The 947-nt window shown below is 42.4% G+C and overlaps 1 non-coding gene across 1 annotated transcript; it reads right to left on the reverse strand.

Annotated features, from left to right (window-relative positions):
- Positions 1–563: 563 nt before the first annotated feature.
- Positions 564–670, reverse strand: LOC130977469 (small nucleolar RNA R71). Its single transcript, XR_009085158.1, has one exon. It is a non-coding gene; the product is annotated as a small nucleolar RNA R71 (small nucleolar RNA).
- Positions 671–947: the final 277 nt, after the last annotated feature.

Below are 947 nucleotides of genomic sequence, written 5' to 3' on the forward strand. Positions count from 1 at the left end.
CAACTCCCTTTGATTCCGAACCTAAGAGGACCCTCCGTAGATTGAGGAGGGAAGCAAGAGGGAAAAGAGTTGTTGGTGCTGAGAAAGAGGAAGAGTACTTTGAAACAAACATGGAGGAGAACATGGAAAATAACCATGAAGAAGAAGCTCACAACCATGCCAGAGAAGGCCCTGTGAATCATGCTGGGCAAGAAAGAAGAGTATTAGGCTCTTACATCAATTCCAACCCAGGAAATTGTGGAAGTAGCACCCAAAAGCCAACCATACATGCCAATAACTTTGAATTGAAACCCCAGCTCATCACCCTTGTTCAGAACAATTGCTCATTTAGAGGAAGTGCCCAAGAGGATCCCAATCAACATCTAACCACCTTCTTGAGAATATGTGACACCGTGAAGTCTAATGGTGTTCATCCGGATGTCTATAGATTGCTTTTGTTCCCATTCTCACTCAAGGACAAAGCATCTAAATAGCTAGAATCTTTCCCAAAGGAGAGCTTAACGAATTGGGAAGACGTGGTGAACAAATTTTTGGCAAGATTCTACCCTTCTCAAAGAATCAACAGGCTGAGAGATGAGGTACAAACCTTCAAGCAACAAGATGGTGAAACTCTCTATGAGGCATGGGAGAGGTTTAAGGACTTAACAAGGAGATGCCCTCCAAACATGTTCAATGAATGGGTTCAACTACACATCTTCTATGAAAGTCTTTCTTATAAGTCAAAGAAGGTCGTAGATCATTCATCAAGGGGCTCTCTAAACAAGAAGAAAACCATTGAAGAAGTCATAGATGTCATTGAGACTGTCGCTGAGAATGACTACTTCTATGCTTCTGAAAGAAGCAACACTCGAGGAATAATGGAGCTGAATCACATGGATGCACTGCTGGCTCAAAACAAGATGATCACCAAGCAGTTAGCGGATCTTACCAAGAAGGTGGAAGAAAAC

The sequence above is a fragment of the Arachis stenosperma genome, chromosome 4 (assembly GCF_014773155.1).
Source record: "Arachis stenosperma cultivar V10309 chromosome 4, arast.V10309.gnm1.PFL2, whole genome shotgun sequence".
NCBI lineage: Eukaryota > Viridiplantae > Streptophyta > Magnoliopsida > Fabales > Fabaceae > Arachis > Arachis stenosperma.